Below are 23398 nucleotides of genomic sequence, written 5' to 3'. Positions count from 1 at the left end.
TTATTGTTATTTTCATTTGTTTTACTTTATTTTGGGGGGACAGAGTCTCACTCTGTCGCCCAAACTGGAACACAATGATATAATCATGGCTCACTGCAGCCTTCAACTCCTGGTCCGATGTGATGCTCCTGCCTCGGCCTCCCAAAATGGCGGGACCACAAGCATGAACCACTGCACCCAAAGTTGTACATTTTCAAGACTAGTTTTGTTAATTTAAGTTCAACTCATACAATTTATTACTTTGCTCAAAAATCTAGTATTTTTATGTTACTTTGCTCATAAATCTAGTTAATTTCTATCACTTGTTCTTTGATTAATGCCTGATTAGCTTATAAATTCTCTAAACATTAAATATTACTTACAAGCTTGATTAATTAAATTAGCTTAGGCTGTTTAAACTATATTAATATTAATATTCAAACATCTAACAAGGCAGATTTACAAATCTAACAAAATCTTAGACACTAAGCATTTAGCACTAATAATTTAAACACTAGTCACAAAACTTAGCCTCAATTTATAGACCCAGATTTATTTAAGCATTTAACCACCAAACTTAATCTACCTAAATACTAAACTAATATCACAAGTTTAATGTCACATGCTTTTACACTTTTCCAACACTTTAAAAGGCAGATTTTAAAATTCTATACTTTAAAGTTGTTAGTGGTTAATTTTATGTTATGTGAATTTTACCTCAACTAAAAAGCAGATAAAACCCAGATCATCCCAATGTTTGCAGTAGTCACTATCTAAAGCTATTAGTTACTGCTTAAAGCTATTACAAGAGTATTAATCTACATTCCTGTCCATCATCTTCTTTATATTTATTTTTAAGCCTCCATCCAAAGAAAGAAAGCAGAATTAGCCTCACAGTTGGGCTGAAATGGCTCAGTTGGAGATTTAGGTCTGAGGTACAGTTACAGATCAGGGTATGAGTTCCAGATTTGGAGCTGCCTTGCTGTTCCAGTATGGAGAGCTGCTTGGAGCCTGGGCACTGGGTCTGGGAGTGGGGCCTGGATGTGCCTCCTACAGTCATTTCTCCCTGGCTGGCAATTATCAGTGTGGGTGGCTGCCTTTGGTCAAATTTTGCCTGCCGCACTAACAAGATTCATAGAACTCTCACTGTTTTTTTTGTTTTGTTTTTTGTTTTTAAATAACTCAGTGCATCTTTCATCCCTGAGTGTCCTTTAAATCTCATTGCCTGATATAAATACATAAGTATAAGAAATACATAGCTTAATTATTAATCAAAACTTGGCTATGGTGTGCATATTGTTTGAAAAGTGGACACTTCAGAACAATTGGCTTTGGCAAAACAACAACAACAACAAAAAACCAGTTGACATTTTCAGGAACTCGCATATACTTCTTTTAGTATAACCCATATCCAATACCATTATGGACTCAGGCTTTTCACTAAATTTTTGTTTTCTTTTTGATAATCAGATGATCACAGTTTTGCCTTTTTTTCCTTTCTTTTCTTTTCTTTTTAGAGACAGTGTCACTGCAGCCTTGAACAACTGGGCTCAAGGGATCCTTCCACTTTGGCCTCCCAAGTAGCTGGGACTACAGGTACGCACCACCACACCCGGCTAATTTTTTCATTTTTTGTAGATATGGATCTCGTTATGTTGCCCAGGCTGGTCTTCTTGAATTCCTGGCCTCCAGTGACTCTCCTGCCTCAGCCTCCCAAAGAGTGGGGATCACAGGCGTGAGCCACCATGCCTGGCCGGCTTTGACTTTTTATGCTGCCTCCTTTTTCCTTTTAACACTACCTCAAACATTTTTGTTTTTTAACTTACATACATCCAGCAAAGTCTGCTCAGGCCGACTATGATTCTTCTGGCACCAAGGTATGGAATCAGCTGTTCCCCAAAGAGCCCTGTTTCTTTGAGTGGCAAATGTTATTAGGTGAATGTTATGTCTGGGCGCCCATGGTGCGAATCACATTATCCACATGAGAACTAAAGGCGTCTGCTTCTAGTGCACTCCAGTGGGAGCTGGGAAATGAGTTCGTGCTGATGTGTCCAATTCAACTTCAACTCTAAGTCCTTTAAAAGAATACACCCTGTTATAAAAGGTTTTCATTTTTTTCTCCCCTTTTAAACTTCCAGCTTATTCTTCTTTTATAAAAACAACTATACACATATATATATTTTTTCTACCTCCTTCCCCCCATATGTGTATTCCAATTAAAACATTAATGAACTTTTTAACGTCATAAATGGATGTGTATCTACTTAGATCCCAGACACCCTGACGGGGGCTTCAAATGTGCTGTCTTCACTTTTATACTCCTGGTGTGTCTTATCAACCATCATCCTCTGGTCATTTTATTGACAGTCACACAATTTCATTTCACCCAACTCTGTTGAATTCACGAGGATCTGATTTCAATTTCAAAGCCTCGGCGTGGGCTTCCTCCTCTCTGGGGGCAATCGCTGCCTTCTGACTCTTCCCTGCATTTGGTACTGGAGATCGGGGATGTCATTTTCTCATTGTTTCTCCCTGTTATCTTCAGGGCTCCTCTCAGACAGTCTCTGCGACCTGCTCTTCAGAGAGCTTCTGGAGGAAATATAATGAACATGCATCTAACAAAGTTAACCTTTTTAACACTTTTTTTTTGTTTGTTTTTGAGACAGTCTTGCTCTGTCACCCAGGCTGGAGTGCAATGGCGCGATCTCGGCTCATTGCAACCTCCACCTCCCAGGTTCAAGCAGTTCTCCTGCCTCAGCCTCCCGAATAGCTGGGATTACAGGCGCCTGCCACCATGGCTGGCTAATTTTTTTGCATTTTTAGTAGAGACGGGGTTTCACCATGTTGGCCAGGCTGGTCTCGAAATCCTGACCTCAGGTGATCCGCCCATCTCGGCCTCCCAAAGTGCTGGGATTACAGGCGTGAGCCACCATGCTCGGCCACACATGTGTTTTTATAAGTAAGCAGATTTCTTTTCACAGTGCATGCAGTGGAGAAAAGCAGATAACTCTATCTCCATCAGCTTGTCCCCAAAGTCCAAGCCCCTCTCCTTGTCACCCAGCACACCCTCATCTCAAGTGCTCAGCCTTTCTTGCCCTGACCCAGCTCCTACCTTCCCCACATCCCACTTCCTCCACCATGCTGCCCTGACGTAACCAGCAAACGTCCTATATCCTCGCCCGTTCTGAAGAGGACACACCCTAAAAGGCCACCATGATCTCTGGCTCCTGGTGCCCACACCTCTGTGTAATGCCCTCTCCTTGAGTACATGTGCACCTGTCACTTGCTTCTTATGAACAGAACATGCAGCGGGGTTGGACGTCACACTGTGATGGAGTGATAGTATATGAGACTGTCTTGCTAACAGGCTTGTTCTGGAGACTTTTTGCTGGCTCAGTGAAACGAGCAGCACACTGGAAAGGCCCATGTGGCTAAGAACTGAGGGCAGCTTCCAGCAGACAGCCAGCGAGGAATCAGGAAACGAATTCTGCTGCACCCCGAGTGAGCTGGAAGCAGATTCTTCTAGTGGAGCTTCCAGATGGCACTATGGCCAACACCCTGATGACAGCCTCCTGCCATCCTGAGCAGGCAGCCCGGCTAAGCCACGCTGCGACTGACTCACAGACCCTGTGAGATACTAAGTGTGTGTTGTTTTAAGCCTCTAAGTCTAGTAATTTGTTCTGCAGCCATAGATAAATAAAACCCCAGCACACACTTTGTCTTCCGTAGCCCTCCTACAGTGGTGGCTGTCATTTTCTCCATGCCACAGCTTAAAAGCTGGGCAGTAAGGTCACTGTCTTCCTTGCTTTCCATTTCCCTTAGGCTTTTTCTGAGTCTCAGCCATATAGCTATGCCACCCTCTCCCCTCCTGAAAGCCTCTGTCATCCACCGACCTCCAGTTCCCTCCTTCTTCAAAGATCTCTGCATCAGTCTCACCACTTCCTCCTCACCTGTGTGCTGCCGTCATCCTAGGTCAATTCAGCCCTGGTTTGGGTGAAATTGTCAACAGTCCAACTGGACTCTCAGCTTCTTGACTCCCTCTTCCCTAAAGATCACCTCTACTGTCACTAAGCCACCCACTTCCACAGTCACAGTTTGGGCTTTGGCACTACTGGAAGTTGAGACTTTCCACTTCCAAATCACTGATTATTCACTCTCCTCTTCTCTGACTGCTGCTCCTTTCCCCACGGCTGGCCTGTGCGGGTACCCCCACTGCACCTGTTCACCGTCATCAGCACCTCTGATCTGTGGCTGTCTCTACTTATCCCCATACCATCAGCTGTCTCTCTCCCTTCCTTCCTCCTTTATCATGCTTAGAGGCCATGTCTCTAATAATGTTGCTCAAGCCCTAATCTTGATCCTTTGTCTTTTTTTTATCCTGTCTGGCAAAATCCCAACTGTGTATGGACCTAAATACCTATTACTGTGCCTGCTCTCAGGCAGCCTCTGGGAAAGTCACACAACAGCGCATATGGGTTCTACATAAATTCATGATTACTACGTCCAGAGGGACCCCCACTACACCTGGGAAACCCTGATAAGTGTCTGATTAACTTACTCTCCCACAGCGATTATTTCAAACCCCTGTCCATCTCCCCAAGCCCCTGGCCCTTCCTTCAAACCTCCACTTGCAGATGACCTTGTCTCTTTCTTTTTTACTTTGAGACAAGGTCTTGCTCTGTGGCCTAGCCTGGAGTGCAGTGGTGTGATCTCGGCTCACTGCAACCTCTGCCTCCCAGACTCAAGTGTTCCTTACATCTTGGCCTCCCAGATAGCTAGGACCACAGGCAAGCACCACCACACACAGCAAATTTTAAAATTTTGTGTAGAGACAAGCTCTCACTATATTGACCAGGCTGGTCTCAAACTCCCGGGCTCAAGCAATCCTCCCTCTTCAGCCTCCCAAAGTGCTGGGATTATAAGTGTGAACCAATGCATCTGGCTTTGTCTCTTTCTTTCTTTCTCTTTCTTCTTTTCTTTCTTCTTTCTTTCTTTCTTTCTTTCTTTCTTTCTTTCTTCTTTCTTTCTTTCTTTCTTCTCTCTCTCTCTTTCCTTTCTTTCTTTCTTTCTTTCTTTCTTTCTTTCTTTCTTTCTCCTTCCTTCCTTCCTTCCTTCCTTCCTTCCTTCCTTTTCTTTCTTTCTTTTGCTTTTACAGGGAAATAGAAGCCACCAAATGAAAATTCCCATCTAGAACTTATAAATCCACCTGTATTTGCTCTCATCCTTTACTTCTTTTCCCTCTGAAATAGCCTTTGCCATATTATGACTGTAGAGAAATCTGGCATGGCTGACTCCATCTTGTTGCTGGCCTCACAGGCTGGCTGTCTTTGCTCATTCCTGGGCATGGGCCAAGCTAACTTTGTGAGAAATTTAGTTCATAATTTAAATGATAGTAGCCCCCAAACTAAATTGCCCTTGTAACGCTAATGAAAGGCCATTGCATTAGGAGGATGAGAGGGGTCTGAATTCTACTAAGGTATAGGTATAGTGAAACGATTCCTAGTCATTATTGCAGATGTCACAAGATGTGGAATTTCTCCAATTACTCCTGTAAATAACATCACTACTGTAGAATCTGATTGGCGTTTTGAGATGTCTTTTCTGGTTTTTGCATTTCTGATGATCAGTGGCTCTGCCTGGACTCGCCAACCAGTCCTGTCCCCACCGCTCCCCCCAAGGAACCAACTCAGCACAAGAGAACAGCTTTGACTCCTTATGAGTTCATCTCTGACTCAACCAATCAGCACTCCCCACTCCCTGTGCCCCTACCCAGCAAACCATCCTTGAGAAACCCTTGTCTCTGAATTTTCAGGGAGGCTGATTGAGTAATAAAACTCTGGTCTCCTGTTAAGACAGCTCTGTATGAATTAAATTCTTTCAAAGCCAGGCACGGTACCTCATGCCTGTACTCCCAGCACTTTGGGAGGCTGAGGCAGGTGGATCACCTGAGGTCAGGAGTTCAAGACCAGCCTGGCCAACATGGTGAAACCCTGTCTCTACTAAAAATACAAAAATTAGCCAGGTGTGGTGGCACGTGCCTGTAATCCCAGCTACTTTGGAGGCTGAGGCAGGAGAATCGCTTTAACCCAGGAGGCAGAGGCTGCAGTAAGCCAAGACTGTACCACTGCACTCCAGCCTAGGTGAAAGAGTGAGACTCCATCTAAAAAAAAAAAAAAATCTCTATTGCAATTCCCCTGTCTTGATAAATTTGTTCTATCTGGGCAGTGGGCAAAATAAACCTGTTGAGTGGTTTCACCTCCTGTTGCGATGCAGGTGCTGTCATATTTTCTGCCTTAGCCAAATCCCTACCCTTACACTGTGAATTCTATGAACCCATCTGTGGACCTCCCCAAAAGCTTCTAAGTAAATATTTTTTGTCTCATTTCTTTTTTCTTCTCCTTCTGAAATTCCAATTATCCATACATTAGACATTTTCATATTGTTCCACAGGTCTCTGAGGCTCTGTTATCTCTTTTTCTTTCCAATGTTCCATCGATCTCTCTTCAAGTTCATTTGCTCGTTCCACTGAGATGGTGGAATGGTCATTAAGCACATCCAGTTAATTTTTTGGTTTTGTTTTGAGATGGGGTCTTGCTATGTTGCCTAGGCTGGTCTCAGACTTGTAGGCTCATGTGATCCCCTCACCTCAGCTTCCTGAGTAACTGGGATTACACTGCACTGAACACAGCCAGTGAATTTTTTATTGTATATATTTTTGTTCTAAAATTTCCATTTTGTTCTTTTTAATATTTTGTATTTTTTGGCTGTGGCTTCCTATCTGTTCATTCATTATGTGTGTGTTTTTCTTTATATTCTTCAGCATAATGATAGTAGTTGTCTTAATATCCTTGTCTGATAATTCCAACATCCAAGTTACCTTGAGATTGGCTTCTGTTGTTTGCTTTTCCCTTGAGAATGGGTCATGTTTTCCTGGTTCTTTGTATGCTTAGTAATTTTGGATCGTATCTTGAGTATTTTGAAGGTTATGTTGAGGAGACTCTAGATTCCATTTAATTCCTCAGAAAAAGGATAATCTTTCTCCTTTAGCAGGCAATTCACTTGGTTAAATTCAAATTGCAAACTTGGTTTTATCTTCAGTGGGCAGGAGCTTGGGTCTCAGTTTAGTTTTTTTGTTTGTTTGTTTGTTTGTTTTTGAGATGGAGTTTCACTCTTGTCGCCCAGGCTGGAGTGCAACGGTGCGATCTTGGCTCACTGCAACCTCCGCCTCCTGGGTTCAAGCGATTCTTCTGCCTCAGCCTCCTAAGTAGCTGGGATTAGAGGCATGCGCCACCACGCCTGGCTAATTTTGTATTTTTAATAGAGACAGGGTTTCTCCATGTTGGTCAGGCTGGTCTTGAACTCCCAACCTCAGGTGATCCACCCGCCTTGGCCTCCCAAAGTGCTGGCGTTACAGGCATGAGCCACTGCGCCCGGCCTTGGTTTAGTTTTTTTATCTTTAGCTAGGCTGCCTGCAGGTTTTCTTGTGCATGTGAGGTTCAGCAGGAATCAGAGACTTAGGCAGAGTTTATATACAGAATTCTGGGTTTCTCTTCTCTGGCTTGCCCCTTTCCAAGACTCACCCCTCACTCTTCAATAACTTTGATTACTCTGGGCTCCACTCTCAGGTTCCTCTCACTGGAAAGCCAGTGGGCTTCTACTGGAATTTTAGCTGTAAACCAAAAATAAAATTCTAAGCCCCCCCCCAACCAACTGGAGGCCCCCTGCCACCTCAGCTGAGGGCATTCCAAAGTAAACCTGAAAAACTAGTTTGGGCAGTGATAGGAATAGGTGTTAGGACATGTCTCATTATGCCCTCCTGCCTTTGAGATTCAGGCACAACTGACCAGCATTAACATCAAAACAGAGATCTTAAGACTGACAAAAAGACTCTGTAGCAATAAGACACCAAATTCCAATCTGACTCTAATACAGCATCACATGACATAGCAGTCTCTGAAATAAATTATAGTATTTTCCCCCAAAACATATTTCTTGGACATATTTAAAAATGGCCCTGCAAAGCTGTCTCTTGTGGAGGAAATCTACATTCTGTAGAGAATTCCCCCTTTTTTTCCAGGTCTTTTCCTGACCCAGGAGAGAATTAACCACAAGTTTGGTGCCTTTTTAGATCGGATAAGAGACATTTACCATCCATTCTCTCTGTTGCAGTAAGAACCTTGCCAGCCTGAACAATATGGTGAAACACCATCTCTACAAAAAAACCCAAAATTAGCAGGGTGTGGTGGCAGACGACTGTAGTCCTAGCTACTTGGGAGGCTGAGGTGAGAGGATTGCTTGAGCCCAGGAGGCAGAAGTTGTCGTGAGAGAAGATCATATGACCGCATTCCAGAGTGGGTGACAGAGCAAGATTCTGTCTCAGGAAAAAAAAAAAAAAGCCAGGCATAGTGGCTCATGTCTGTAATCCCAGCACTTTGGGAGGCCAAGGCAAGTAGATTGCTTGAGCCTAGGAGCTTGAGACCAGCCTGGGCAACATGGCGATACCCTGTCTCTACAAAAACAATAAAAAATTAGTTGGGTGTGATGGTGCACATCTGTAGCCCCAGCTGCCCGGGAGGCTGAGGTGGGAGGGTCACCTGAGCCTGGGAGGTTGAGGCTGCAGTGAGCCATGATTGCACCACTGCACACCAGCCCGAGTGACAGAGTGAGACCCTGTCTGGAAAAAAAAAAAAAAAAACCTTCATCCTCACATCCCCTTATCTTAAGCCAGACACTCCCTTCTATTGATTCCAGTTCTTTAGATAATAACTCAGTCAATTGCCAATCAGAAAATCTTTGAATCCTTTGAATCCACCTATGACCTGTAAGCTCCCCTCCCCGTCTTCAAGTTGTCCCACCTTTCCAGACCAAACCAAGGTGTACTTCACGTGTATTGACTGATGTCTTATTTTTTATTTTTTATTATTTTTGAGACGGAGTCTTGCTCTGTCGCCCAGGCTGGAGTACAGTGGCACGATCTTGGCTCACTGCAACCTCTACCTCCTGGGTTCAAGTGATTCTCCTGCCTCAGCCTCCCGAGTAGCTGGGACTACAGGTGCCCGCCACTACGTCCGGCTAATTTTTTTGTATTTGTAGTAGAGACGGGGTTTCCCCGTGTTAGCCAGGATGGTCTGGATCTCCTGACCTCATGATCTACCCACCTTGGCCTCCCAAAGTGTTGAGATTGCAGGTGTGAGCCACTGTGCCCAGCCAGACTGGTGTCTTATTGTTATGGGTAGTTAGGAATGAGTGAGGCAGGAGGGGGCTCCCCCACCCACTAGGAATGTCAGATGATGATTTGGCAATGATCACATGGCCTCTCTAAAAGTGATAAATGGCAGCTGGCACCAGGGAGAGGCCATTTCCTGATGGTCCACACCTGTTGCACTAAACTGTTAATTGAACGCAGGCGCCAGGGAGAAGCAGCTTCCTGGGCAGGTGCAGCAACAGACAAAATGGCGGAGTATGACTTTCCGGGGGCACTTCACTGGAAAAGCGAAGAAAGCCTCAGAGGGGTAAGCGTCCAACTTCCTAAACACACTGTGTGTGCTCACTTCCCAAGGGTAAGGGGGACACCGTGCATAAGGGGAGCCCACCCTAAGGGAAGAATCATGGGACAGGGGCCAGCCTATGAAGTCCTAGGATCAAGGTTAAACACTGCACTTGACCGCGGTGCCTGCTTGGGTCTCTTCCAAGTGCACTCTCCTTTCCTTTCTTTCCTGTTCTAAAGCCTTTTAAATAAACTTCCACTCTTGCTCTGAAACTTGCCTCAGTCTCTTTTTCTGCCTTATGCCTCTCAGTCGAGTTCTTTCTTCTGAGGACACGGGAACTGAGATTGCTGCAGACCCGTACGGATTTGCTGCTGGTAACTCAGATACCTTCCACCGGTAACATTATGCCCCCTGAAATGTGTGAAACCAAGCTGTAACCCAGCCACCTTGGGCATGTGTTCTTAGGACCTCTCGAGACTGTACCTTGGGCCTTGGCCACTCATATTTGGCTCAGAATGAATCTCTTTAAATATTTTACAGAGTTCGACTCTTTTCGTTGGCATAGCCATCCTATGCTGTGCTGTGACCGTGGCCAACACAAGGAAAATCCACAAAATCGTGGACCCATTTCACGCCAGGTGCTTCCTGCACATATTGATTCCCCTCCAAAACCTACGTACTTGGGCTTACTCTCCAGAGTAAGTAGGTAGGTGGGTTTTCTGTTTGTTTATATATTTTGTCCAGAATGTATAGATTTTCTGTGTGGAAGATTGGTCCGCTAGGTGCTGATTTCTCCATACCAGAAATAGGGCTCTGCCCATGAGTTTCACATGGGCTCGATTCTCCCATAAAATTCCCCAACCCTCCCTTGATTTCCAGTCTCCTTCAGCAATCTGCCCTGTGTGTCTTCCCATCCACAGCCAATTTTCTTGAAAGAATCATTTTACCATCTTTATTCCTCAGTCCCTACTCCCTCCTCAGCCCCTCCAACACAGGTCTCTGCCTCACCATAACAAACAAATGGCTTTTGCCAAGTTCCCCAGTAACCTTCAACTTACTAAATCTGATGGACACTTATTAGCTCTAATCTTTCTTGAATTCAGCATCTTTCCCTTTACACCTAGTCCTCTTCCACTGTTTCTTTTTTTTTTTTTTGAGATGGAGTTTCGCTCTGTGGCCCGGGCTGGAGTGCAGTGGCGCAGTCTTGGGTCACTGCAAACTCCGCCTCCTGGGTTCACGCCATTCTCCTGCCTCAGCCTCCCGAATAGCTGGGACTACAGGCGCCCGCGACCACACCCGACTAATTTTTTGTGTTTTTAGTAGAGACGGGGTTTCGCTGTGTTAGCCAGGATGGTCTTGATCTCCTGACCTCGTGATCCACCCGCCTCGGCCTCCCAAAGTGCTGGGATTACAGGCGTGAGCCACCACACCCGGCCTTCTTCCACTGTTTCTTAACTCAGTTAATTACTCCACCAACCATCCTCTTAGAATGGCCAGAACATAATGAGTCCTTTTTTTTTTTTTTGACACGGTTTTGCTCTGTTGCAAAGGCTGGAGTGCAGTGGCATGATCACAGCTCACTACAGCCTTGAACTACTGTGCTCCAGTGATCCGCCCATCTCCATCTCCCAAGAAGCTGGGACCACAGGTGCACACCACCATGGCTGGCTAATTTTTGTATTTTTTGTAGAGATGGGGGTTTTGTTATGTTGCCTAGGCTGGTCTCAAACTTCTGGCCTCAAGCTGTCCTCCCATTTCGGGCTCCCAAAGTGCTAGGATTACAGATAGGAACCATTGCACCTGGCCAATGTGTCTTTCTTTACACCTTCCTTTCTCCTATTCCTTATGTTCATTACTGATGTAAATTTCACCTTTTTTTTTTTTTTTTGAGACAGAGTCTCACTCTTTCGCCCAGGCCAGAGTGCAAGTGGCACAATCTCGGCTCACTGCAAGCTCCGCCTCCCAGGTTCACGTCATTCTCCTGCCTCAGCCTCCCGAGTAGCTGGGACTACAGGCGCCCGCCACCACGTCTGGCTAATTTTTTGTATTTTTAGTAGAGACGGGGTTTCGCCGTGTTAGCCAGGAAAATTTCACCTTTTAACACTCTCTTAAGTCTATCCATATTACTCCTTTTTCACCACCACCAACCTAGACCAAGCTAACTTCCTCTTGTGCCGAGATCACTGCTAAAGCCTCCTTTATCCTTTCTGACTCTGCCCCTCTAATTTGTTCTCTACGCTATGGCCAGAGTGATAGTCTCAAAATGCAAATTTAATCATGTCACTCTCTTATTTAAAACACTTCACTGATGACTTGCTTATTTTAGGACATATATACATGCCAAAATTTTTTGCCTGGCCTGCCATAGGCTGAGGCTTATCTAATTCTTTGTCTTTAGCTTGCCCTGTGATCTCCACAACTTCTGCTGCAGACATATTAACATTTTCTGTGCACTGGGAAGTTTGTGTTTGGGTTCAATGCTTTTAATAGGTCAGACCTTTTATAGGTGGTTTTGGTCTGTAGGGCAGAATTTAAAGTGATTTTAAACCGTGGAATTGCCCTTGATAAACACATAGGAATATTCTAAGTTCAGTAAGAAAGCTGAAACAAATGTAGCTGATATGGCTATTACTGTTACATTTATTTATTCCAACTAACCATGCAAATTCCTCAGTTACCCACCTGTTCAGATGGATGGTGTACATGTCCACATGTGAGCACGTGTGCGCATGCACACGCACACACAGAAGCACTTGCAGATAGTTCCCATGTGTTTCTGAATACTATACGTCAGGTTGTCGAATGCCAACAGCTTTAGCTATACCTGAAGACCTTTTGCAGGGGCATTCTGCTGTTCTTGCCTCTGTATTTACTGTCTGATTTTACAATGTTGTCTGTGCATTTCTGTCTTTACACAGTACATGCTGACCATCAGCAATCCCAGACATAGAATCTGCTCTTCTTTAGATCACGACCTTGTGAAACCTAGGTGGCTCCAGACACCCTCCTACTCCAGAAGTGCATGCTTTATGTAGGCAGTGACCCCTCTCAGGTCACAGACACACACACACACACACACACACACACACACACACACACAGAATTACCGGCACTCATTACGCTCAATGCTTTTGATCAATCTTTCTGTTTTTTACACTTGGGAGCTTGGATCCAGCCCACTCTCAGCCCCGCAAGACATCTGAGGATAGCCAGGAGTCCGAAGGCCCCAGTTTGAAAAACACACAGTCTGGTATGGTCCCTGATGCCTGTTTTTGTAAATAAAGTTTTACTGGAGCACAATCATGCTCATTTATTTATGTATTTTTTATGACCGCTCTCCTGCTTCAATGGCAGAGCTGAGTAGTTGGGACAGAGACTGTATACCCTACAAAATTGAAAATATTTACTATCCGGCTCTTTACAGACAAAGTTTGCTGGCCTCTTCTAATCTATGTTTTCTAATTGTCTTAGCAATAATCAGCAACAAAGTAGAGTTGCCAGATTTAGCGGTTAAAAACACAGAATATTCAGTTAAATCTGAATTTCAGATAAACAACAAATACTTTTTTTTTTTTTTAAAGAATGAGCATATCTCAACAATCACATAGCAGCCCATGTGATTCCGTATAACAAAGACTTACACAAGACCCCTGTGGTCCTCTCAATCCTGCCACCTGCCTCACTTTGAGCCTTGGAGGAGAAAGAAGGTGAAGAAAGGAGGGGCCCTTGGGATAATGTGCACCCGTTAGAAGAAGGCATTTGGGATGGAAGCAGAAGAACAGTCTTTGGTCGGTTTTCCCTGCCTTACCTTGACAACTGGGGGAGCTCTAGCGTTTGAGGTCCTCTTGGTAACTGGTAGGTGTCAGTGACGAGTAACCACCCTACAAATTGCACAAGTAAATGTGGTCAAGGAGGTGAAGTAGGGAAGGATCTGTTTCCTCACTCTGGCATGTGCTTCTTTAAAATAGCAGCTCCAGTGTGCATTTAACTGGTGGTTTATAAGTTTTCTCCTTGTCTAGTTTCTTGCCCTGTTTTTTAAAAAAATTATTATTTTTTTGCTCTTTTTCTTAAAAAAAAAGGTACAAAAAGTGGAAACAAGGGCTCACTATGTTGCCCAGGCTGGTCTCAAACTCCTGAGCTTAAGTGATCTCCCGCCTGGGCCTCCCAAAGTGCTGGGATTACAGGCGTGAGCCACTGTGCCCAGGCAATGCCCTGACTTTTATTTTTTCTTTAAAAGTAATTTGTTTGATTCTGATTACAAAATACAGGTGAGGAGCACGGGCAATGCCTGAAGCCCCTTGGTGGCACATCTTCCCAGTCTATGCTTCTATAAATACTCTTTGTGCGACAGCAAGCTCATGCTGTCCCCAAGCGCTTGCACATTCTAACAGCTGCAGCGTTATATGACCAGGTGGAAAGTTAAACCGACGCTCCACTCACAAGGTAGGGCCCCTCTAATTAGTCTTCCGGCTCCCTTTTGCTAATAGTAACTGGTTGCTCTTCCTGTTGGTCATAGATAAATTATACCTGCACAATTCTCCGAGTGCTTTCAAGTAACCTCAGAAGGCAGTGACTAAGACCCTTTCCTTGCTCCCAGCTTCCTACGTCCCAGGCTGCCTGTGGCACCCGGACTGCTGCTGCCCCAGGGTCCCGCACATTCCAGGGTGACGATGGAGGAAGGGCAGGCTAGGCCAAGCATGAGGAATGAACAGTCTTTATTGGGCTCAGACCACGAGTCTGTGGGTCTTGAGGACCTCTGTGTATTTGGCAATTTTCTTCTCCACGTTCTTTTCAGCCTGTTTCCGTAGCCTCATGAGCTGTTTCTTCTTCTGGTAGTGGATCTTGGCCTTCTCCTTCCTCTTCTCCTCCAGGGTGGCTGTCACTGCCTGGTACTTCCAGCCAACCTCGTGAGCCAGGCGCCATAGATAGGCAAACTTTCTTGTAGGCTTCAGACGCACGATCTTGAGGGCAGCAGGAACCACCATCCGGTTTTTCTTGTCGTCGGGCGGTGGCATGCCGTCAAACACCTTGAGGCGGTCCAGGGGGCCTGGCCTCGCTTGGTCTTGGCGTGCAGCATGCCTGGCACCGCCCGCCGGAAGATGTATTGGGGGCCTGGAAGTGGTAGGGGCCTCAGGAAGGGTTGGTGTTCATCCGCTTGTGGAGGAAAGCCGGGTGCTTCAACATGCAACATGTTTCTGTAGAAATTGCCAGAAATGTTGATGCCCTCGCAGCATACGACCACCACCTTCTGGCCCAGCAGTACCTGCTTAGCCACGATGGCCGCCAGGCGGCCCAGGAGATGGCCTCGACCATCGAGCACCAGGACCTGGCACCTCTGCCATCTTCCGCGGTCGCCTGGGAAAGCATTTTTTTTTTCCTTTTTTTTTTTTTTTTTTGTGAGATGGAGTCTTGCTCTGTTGCCTAGGCTGGAGTGCAGTGGCGCGATCTCTGCTCACTGCAACCTCCGCCTCCCAGGTTCAAGTAAGTCTCCTGCCTCAGCCTCCGAGTAGCTGGGATTACAGGCGTTGGCCACTAAGCCTGGCTAATTTTTTTGTATTTTTAGTAGAGACACGGTTTCACCATGTTGGTCAGGCTGGTCTCAAACTCCTGACCTCAGGTGATCTGCCCACCTCGGCCTCCTAAAGTGCTGAGATTACAGGTGTGAGCCACTGTGCCCAGGCGACGTTTTTTTTTTTTTTTTTTGGACGGAGTCTCGCTCTGTCGCCCAGGCTGGAGTGCAGTGGTGCGATCTCGGCTCACTGCAACGCCCCCCTCCCGGGTTCAAGTGATTGTCCTGCCTCAGCCTCCCAAGTAGCTGGGACTACAAGTGCCCGACACCACGCCCAGCTAATTTTTGTATTTTTAGTAGAGACGGGGTTTCACCACGTTGGCCAGGCTGATCTCGAACTCCTGACCTCAGGTGAGCCACTCGCCTCGGCCTTCCAAAGTGCTGGGATTACAGGCGTGAGCCACCACGCCTGGCCCAGGCGATTTTTATAGATGTGGAAACTACTATTCTGTACTGGTAGACATGAGGGTGGACTCTTTTTTTATTTTTTTAGACGAAGTCTGGTCCTGTTGCCCAGGCTGGAGTGCAGTGGCACAATCTTGGCTCACTGCAACCTCCGCCTCCCAGGTTCAAGTGATTCTCCTGTCTCAGCCTCCCGAGTAGCTGGGATTAAAGACGCGGCTAATTTTTGTGTTTTTAGTGGAGACGGGGTTTCACCATGTTGGCCAGGCTGGTCTCGAATTCCTGACCTCAGGTGATTCACCCACCTCAGCCTCCCGAAGTGCTGAGATTATAGGCGTGAGCCACTGCACCTGGCAGAGAGTGGAACTCTTCATACATTCTACTTCTCACTGTACCCTCACATCATCTCCATGTCAGAGGGGTGGTGGAAATCTCTTCAGGTGGAAGATTCCTCCGAAGTAACTTTGTGCATTACAGTCTGGATGGAGCAGTAGTTAACTGTGCAGGCCCTCCAGCCAGACAACCTGGGGTTATATCCTAGCTTAGTCATTTACTGGTGAAATGACCTTGGAGAAATTACTTAACCTGTCTCAGCCTCAGTTTCCTCATCTGTAAAAATGTCGGGATGGTGATGCTACTACCTACCTCACGGTGTTGTTGTGAGGATCAATGGGTTAGGACATGTAAAGTACTTAGAACTGTGCCTGGCACATAAACAGTACATGTTAGCTGCTAGCTGCTTTGCAAGTCACTTGAAACCTATGGCCGAATATGAAGTGTTGGCGGAACCCCGCTCCGGCAGCGTGCACTCTCGCCACTAGGTGTCGCAATTCAGCAGGGACAGTCCTGAAGCTTGACTTGGGGTGGTTGGCTGGGACTTTAATTTTAGCCTATTGTCATTTTTGATTTGATTTGGTGATTTCAAGGGGATAAACTGACATGCTATCTTTTGAAGTCCCTGGGGATCCAGAAATTCCAGCAGAGTTGCTGACATCCAGGCCTGGAAGGAGCTGTTTGGAGTCCTGCCTTTGTTCACAGTTAAAGTGGCATATAATTTATCATCCACACCAGGATATATCGAGAGTGAAAGGGGGACTATTAGGAACTATGCCAGGACAAAAGGAGTAAGTAGGATGTGCCCCTGAAACCTGGATACAGTCACCCTACCTCTGTCTAACCTGATAGATGGTACTCCTCAGCATTTTTTGGAATCTCCTCCAGGAGGGAAACGCAATGACATTTCCAAGCCTGGTATGATAAGCGGTGACTTCATGCATTTGTAAGTCCCTTCCCCAAGAGGGTGGTGCCTCATCGTCAGGTTTACTTGCGTTTAGTCCTCCGTGGACACGACCAGTGTGTCTGCTTCACAGACCACTAGTCACCTTTTTGTCCTTTATGCTGAATAATCCCATCTCCTCTATAGCTTTTCTTCAGAGCTTCCTTCCAGCTGTCAGCCCCTCGGAGGCACTGAGGCACTCATCTCTGAATGTGGTGAAGGAGAGTGAGCAGTGAAGCCATTTTCTGGGCTATGGCTGAGGGATTTCTTCTAAGATTTTATCCATCTCTAAGACTTCAGAATTCCAGTATTTCAGATTTGCTCTAATTAATTAATTAATTTGAGACAGAGTCTCACTCTGTCACCCAGGCTGGAGAGCAGTGGTGTAATCATGGTTCACTGCAGCCTTGACCTCCCGGGCTCAAGCAATCCTCTTACCTCAGCCTCCCGTACAGGCATGTGCCACCACACCCATGCACGCTTGGCTAATTTTTGTATTTTTAGTAGAGATGGGCTTTTGCCATGTTGGGCCAGGCTGGTCTTGAACTCCTGGGCTTGAGTGATCCACCTGCCTCAGCCTCCCAAAGTGCTGGGATGACAGAAGTGAGCCACTGTGCTCCGCCTATCTTTGTTTAAAGGGCAGGAGGACGTTGGGAGGCCAAGGTGGAAGGATTGCTTGAGGCCAGGAGTTCAAAACTAGCTTGAGCAACATAGGCCTCTGTCTCTACAAAACAAAAAAATAAAGACAAAACAAAACAAACAAACAAAAACCCCAATTCGCTGGGTATGGTGGCATGCACCTGTGGTTCCAGCTACTTAGGAGTCTGAGGTAGGAGGATCCTTGAGTCCAGGAGTTTGAGGCTGCAGCGAGCCATGATGGCACCACTGCCCTCCAGCCTGGGTGGCAGAGCAAGTCTCTGTCTCAAAAACAACAAAACAAAAACCAAAAAGGGCAGGAGGAAGCTAGCATTTGTTGAGCAGTTAGCACACATCACATGTTGTGCTTTTGCTCCATCATCTTGGTCAGCCCATCAACCCTGTGGAATTGGCTTTTTTTTTTTTTTTTTTTTTTGAGACAGTCTTGCTCTGTCAACCAGGCTGGAGTGCAGTGGCATGATCTTGGCTCACTGCACCGTCCGTCTCCCAGGCTCAAGCAATTCTCCTGCCTCAGCCCTCCGAGTAGCTGGGATTACAGGCATGTGCCACCATGCCCGGCTAATTTGTGTATTTTTAGTAGAGACGGGGTTTCACCATTTTGGCCAGGCTGGTCTCGAACTCCTGACCTCAGGTAATCCACCCGCCTCAGCCTCCCAATGTACTGGGATTACAGGTGTGAGCCACCGTGCCTGCCCCCCTAATTGGTATTCTTATGCCCCATTCCACAGGTGAGAAAACAGGCCTGAAGAGGTCCCAGCCCATAAAAGCAGAGCCAGGATTCAGACAGGTGTGTCTGGCTCCCAAGCCCTGCAGCTACTCCCTCACCAGGCTGCATCCGATGGTCTACCAGTGAGTTGGCTTGCTGGCAGACAATCCTAGTACATCTCTTTCCCTCTCTGAGACCCAGTTTCCTCTTCTGGAGCCTGGGCAGAGTTGGGTACATGTACCCAACTCTGCCGCAGTGACTGGAGAGATTGGGGCTGGTGGGGGTTCCTTGGGAAGACTGTTAGGGGTATTGAACAAGGCTTTGCATGAAGCAAAATGTGGAAGGAGAATATTTTCCTTGTGGGGAAAGGGAGATCAGAAAGAGATGGGTTACGGGTTTAGTCTAATAGACAAAAACAAGATTGCATGTGTGTGAGGGAAAGGGGCCCAGAAGATGAGTGAAAACTTCCAGCCTAATTAGCAGAAAGCAAAAGCGACCCTAGTGATTCTAGGCAGGTTTTAAAAACTTGTCCCCAGTCAAGCTTAGTGCAATGGTAGGGCACGTGGGAAGCACAGCATACAGTTTCTTTAAAATTTTTTAAATTTTCACTTTTAAAGACAGGGTCTCCCTCTGCTGCCCAGGCTGGAGTACAGTGGCGTGATTCTAGTTTACTGCAGCCTCCAACGCCTGAGCCTCAGCCTCCGGAGTTGCTGGGACTACAGGGGTGTGCTACCACACCCGGTTAATTAAAACTTTTTTTTTTTTTGAGATGGGGTTTCCCTATGTTGCCCAAGCTGTTCTTGAATCCTGAGTTCCTGAGCTCAAGCAATCCTTCCACCTGGGTCCCCCAAAGTCCTGGGATTACACACGTGAGCCACCGCACCTGGCCTAGAAGACATTTTTGATGACAGTAATGATGAGAAAAGATGGCGTTTTAGTGCTCTTTGGAAACAAGTTTCGGCCTTCTAGCTTTAAGAATCCGGGCCTATAATCCCAGCACTTTGGGAGGCAGAGGCAGGAGGATGGCTTGAGCCCAGGGAGACCACCGTCTGTACAAAAAAAATTAAAAACTTAGCCGGACGTGGTGGTGCGCGCCTACAGTCCCAACTACTCTGGAGGCTGAGGCGGGATCACTTGAGCCCAGGAAGTCGAGGCTGCAGTGAGCCGTGATCGCACCACTGCACTCCTGCCTGGGCAACAGAGTGAGTCCTTGTCTCAAGAAAAAACAAAACAAAACAAAACAAAAACAAAAAACCAAAAAACACATAAAATCCAGGCCTGAAAAAGCGCCGGGCCAGACATGCCTAGGGGGAGTTTCTCCGGCCTCAGCGCACCCCTCCCGCACACAGTGCCCTGGAGCCGCCCTTGGAGGCCGCCAGCTCCCGGGGAGGCATGGCTCTTTCTGCAGGAGGTGTCTCAGGCAGGCTCTAACACACACCCGCGCTGTCAGCATCTCATACAGTCCGCCCGAAACACCAGGGAAGGGGTTCGTAGGTGTGGGGGTGGGGTGGCGAGGCCAGGCAGCCTGGCGCGAGGGAGAGAGCTGAGGCCTGGGCCAGGACGGCCCTTGGGTGCCCTGTGGGCGCAGAGCCCAGGAGAGCGCACTGCCAGGCCCGGACCTCCCCGCCCCTACCCTGGGAAGAGGCCCGTTCGCCGCAGGGGGAAGGCGTGATCATAGCACCTCGGAGGGAGCGGCCGGTCGGGGCATGCGGGCGGCGGGGCGGGGAGGGAGGCTTCCGGAACCCCGAGAGGGCACCCGTGCCTCGCGGGCCCCTTGCCCCGTCCCCGGGCTCCCCCTCCTTTAACGCAGGGGACCCAGCCTGGGGCAGTGCAGGGCGCTGGCGCTGGCGCCCCCCTCAGCCCTGCACTCCTTCTCTGCCCCGCCCCTCCCCGCTCCGCCCCTCCCCGCTCCGCCCCCCGGGCAGCCCAGCCCCGCAGGCTCGCCATTCCCGGGCAGGCCCCGCCCCCTGTTTCCGCTGGCGGCGGCGGCGGCGGTGCCGGAGCGCGAGCGGAGCGGAGACCCCCAAGTCCTGCGGGCGCGGTGAGTGCGGCCCGGACGGCGGGCGGCGAGGCGGCTCTCGTGAGCGTGCGGAGTCGCGCGGCCTTGAGCCGGCGCCGGGCGGGCCGGGCACCCCCAGGCCGGGACCCGAGAAGGGGGAGCGGCCGGGGGCGCCCACGGGAGGCGGTGTGGGCAGGGCGGCGGTGGGACGAGAGAACGAGGAACAGAGTAGGCGCCGTGCGGGAAGCGGGCCGGGAAGGGGCGGATGGGTGCGGGGCCCGGGCACCGAGCGAAGTGGGGTCCTCCAGGGGATGGTTCCGAGGAAGACCGTTTCAGAAAGGGAGTCCCCGGGGCCGGCAAGGGTTTCCAACTGTGTGACCCAGTGCACCGCTTGGGACAGTCTATACAAGGACCCCAAAGAGGGCCAGAGGGCCTTCGGACTGGGGATATGGCCTGCAGCCCCCCGGCACCCGCGACCACTCCCTGGGCCACTGCTGGAAGATCAGCACTACGAGTGACAGGACTCTGGCACACCCCGAAGTTGGAGATCTAGCCCATCTGTGCATTCAAGTTTGGGACTTCAAAAAACTTTCTTGTGGTTTTTAAAAAAAGATCCAAACAAGAAACTGGCTTGTTGTAAGAGCAGTATTTGTACTTGTACATCTGGGAACTGGGGTCTTGGATCTCCTCCCTCTGTGAAAAATATACGAGTCACCTCGTCATCTTCCCCCAAATGCCTGTATTGTCTGGGGAAGCTTGGGCTAGTATGGGATTCCTTGAGCTACCTTTTTCTCGCATCACCAAAATGGGGGGTAAGAAGGCAGGGGCTTACCACTCTTGGTTCAGAGACCCAATCTCTCATTATGTGCGCGTGCCCTTCTGACCTGCAGCTGTCCTTTTCCCTGGGGTGACTTAGGTATTTCCTCCTCCAGGAAGCTTTCCTGGACTAGTGGAGAAAACTGAAGACTCATGCGAGGATCCCTATACATACCTGCCAGCTCCCTTCTCTTTACTGAAAATAGCCACAGAGAATGTTGAATATATGCTTTGCTATAGAGATAACACAGCTAGCTTGCCATCATAAGTAATGGGGAGGGGAGGAGAGGGATTATGGATAATTTCAAACAATAGCCTGGACAAATCATTTATATTTAGCTAAGGAATGCAGCCAGAGAGGCAGACAATTACACCGGCTTCCTACCCTCGGCTTGGTCTTGGCATGGCTGATGCAGCTGGGCTGTGGGTTGGAGGGAGAGGATTGGGGTAGACAAAACTTGAAGTGTAATTCAGTTCTACTCTCACTCACTGAAGACCCCCTGTGTGCAAGTCCCTGAACAGGTGAGAGTAGGATTTTTTTTTTTTTGGTCTGGTTTAATCAGATTTTAATATTCTGGCAGGGCTTTTTAAACCTATGAACAGATATTTAATATTAATAACTAGTGTTGATAAAGTAATTCATAGCTGGCCAAGTGTTTTCTATGCACATTACATTAGCTGTATATAATTTTATTTAATTCATACATAATCTTCTGAAGTTTGTTACTTTTTTTTTTGAGACAGAGTCTCACTCTGTTGCCCAGGCTGGAGTGCAGTGGCAGGATCTCAGCTCACTGCAACCCCCGATTCCCAGGTTCAAGCGATTCTCCTGCCTCAGCCTCCTGAGTAGCTGGGATTACGGGCACGTGTCGCCACGCCTTCTAATTTTTGTATTTTTAGTAGAGATGGGGTTTTGCCATGTTGGCCAGGCTGGTCTTGAACTCCTGACCTCAAGTGATCTACCCGCCTTGGCCTTCCAAAGTGCTGGGGTTATAGGTGTGAGCCACCGCATTGGCTGAAGTTTGTTACTTTTAATTTTCTTCTTATAGGTTAGGAAAATGATACTCAGAATAAGTATCTTATCTAAGGTCACAAAACTCATTAAGTGAAAGAGGCAAAACTTGAACCCTGGCTTCTGACTTTCCTGCCTTGTGCCATCTATTCTGCCATCTGCCTCTCTGCCCTTCTTCTATTTTATTTATTTTATTTTTTGAGACAGACTTTTGCTTTTGTTGCCCAGGCTGGAGTGCAATGGCACTATCTCGGCTTACTGCAACCTCTGCCTCATGGGTTCAAGTGATTCTCCTGCCTCAACCTCCCAAGTAGCTGGGATTACAGGTGCCCGCCACCACACCTGGCTAATTTTTGTACTTTTAGTAGAGATGGAGTTTCACCATATTGGCCAGGCTGGTCTCAAACTCCTGACCTCAGGTGATCCGCCTGCCTTGGCCTCCCAAAGTGCTGGGATTACAGGCGTGAGCCACTGTACTCAGCCCCTTCTTCTATTTTTTTTTTTCTTTTTTTTTTTTGAGACAGGGTCTTGCTTTGTTGCCTGAGCTGGAGCACAGGGATGCAAGCAGCTCACTGCAGCCTCCAACTCCTGGGCTCAAGTTATCCTCCCACCTTAGCCTCCCGAGTAGCTGGGACTATAGGTGCAGGCCCCATGCTCAGATAATTAAAAAAAATTTTTTTTTTTTTTTGGTAGAGACGGAGTTGTGCTATGTTGCCCAGGCTGGTCTCTGGTCTTGAACTCCCGGCCTCAAGCAATTCTCCTACCTTGGCCTCCCAAAGTGTTGGGATTACAGGCGTGAGCCACCACGCCCAGCCCCTTTCTTCTATGTTGAGCCTTGCCTTCACCTGGCACCACCTATTTGTGCAACCTTGGGCGATTTACCTCCTCTTTCCAACTCTCCGTTTTGGTGGTATATTGGATTAGAAATATTCTAGAGTCTCTTCCAGCATCAGATAATTAACAGTGGGAGATATTGGCAGCCACTCAATCAATTAGGAAGTGTGCTTTATATAAAAAATTTTTTAAATTGTGGTTAAAAAAACACTGAATGTAAAATCTTTTTTTTGTTGTTTTGTTTTGTTTTTGAGATGGAGTCTCACTCTGTCGCCCAGGCTGGAGTGCAGTGGCATAATCTCAGCTCACTGCAACCTCCGCCACCTGGGTTCAAGCGATTCTCCTGCCTCAGCCTCCCCAGTAGCTGGGATTACAGGCGCCTGCCACCACCCTCGGCTAAATTTTGTATTTTTTTTAGTAGAGACAGGGTTTCACCATGTCAGCCAAGCTGGTCTTGAACTCCTGACTTTGTGATCCACCCTCCTCGGCCTCCCAAAGTGCTGGGATTACAGGCATGAGCCACCACACCCGGCAAATGTAAAATCTTAAGTGTACATTTTAACCATTTTTAAGTGTACAGTTCAGTAGCATTAAGTATATTTACATTGTTGTGCAACAGAGCTCCAGAAATTATCTTATCTTGTAAAGCTGAAGATTTAA

General features: G+C 47.5%; 1 protein-coding gene and 1 pseudogene across 2 annotated transcripts in view; one reads left to right on the top strand and one right to left on the bottom strand.

The window, feature by feature from the left end:
- Nucleotides 1-14191: 14191 nt before the first annotated feature.
- LOC105738859 lies at nt 14192-22050 on the bottom strand (annotated as a pseudogene).
- Nucleotides 20029-23398, top strand: part of TSPAN9 (tetraspanin 9) — a 201359-nt gene continuing 197989 nt past the window's right edge. The window contains exon 1 of one of the 2 annotated variants that reach the window (XM_030804845.1): nt 20029-20118. The gene's annotated coding sequence lies outside the window, so the exon portion shown is untranslated. The remainder of the gene's footprint in view (nt 20119-23398) is intronic. The other variant, XM_030804846.1, reaches the window with a different exon arrangement.

The sequence above is a fragment of the Nomascus leucogenys genome, chromosome 23 (genome assembly GCF_006542625.1).
Source record: "Nomascus leucogenys isolate Asia chromosome 23, Asia_NLE_v1, whole genome shotgun sequence".
NCBI classification, from domain to species: Eukaryota; Metazoa; Chordata; class Mammalia; order Primates; family Hylobatidae; genus Nomascus; species Nomascus leucogenys.
Note: the sequence above shows the minus strand (reverse complement) of the source record. Positions and strands in the feature narration are given on the sequence as shown.